General features: G+C 31.3%; 1 long non-coding RNA gene across 2 annotated transcripts in view; it reads left to right on the top strand.

Moving 5' to 3' along the window:
* The window catches only part of LOC118332130, a 9508-nt gene extending 9176 nt beyond the window's left edge, over positions 1 to 332 (top strand). For both annotated transcript variants that reach the window (XR_004796911.1, XR_004796912.1), the window contains exon 3: positions 301 to 332. This is a non-coding gene — a long non-coding RNA (uncharacterized LOC118332130). The remainder of the gene's footprint in view (positions 1 to 300) is intronic.

Below are 332 nucleotides of genomic sequence, written 5' to 3'. Positions count from 1 at the left end.
ATTCTTACCCATACATATAGTACTACTATCTTGACTAGTCTCAATAATTAAATTGCTCCATAATTACTGATGATTATGATAACAACGACACTGATGTCACAGCAAATATTTAAATAAAATGACCTAAAAATCTGGTAAAATTGTATCAAATAAAAGTTGAGAGAAAGTCAGTAACTGTGTATATTTGCTTCCTGCATTTGTGAAATATAGATTATAAGTTTAGTGTTATCATACTATATAGGGAACATTTTAATGTTTCTCCTTCAACCCTTTTCTGTCTTTTTGCTTTTTCTGACACAGTAGTCCTGTGTCCAACCAGCGCACAAGTCACT

Source organism: Morone saxatilis, unplaced genomic scaffold, assembly GCF_004916995.1.
Source record: "Morone saxatilis isolate NCDOM2014 unplaced genomic scaffold, NCSU_SB_2.0 Contig20, whole genome shotgun sequence".
Lineage (NCBI taxonomy): Eukaryota > Metazoa > Chordata > Actinopteri > Moronidae > Morone > Morone saxatilis.
Note: the sequence above shows the minus strand (reverse complement) of the source record. Positions and strands in the feature narration are given on the sequence as shown.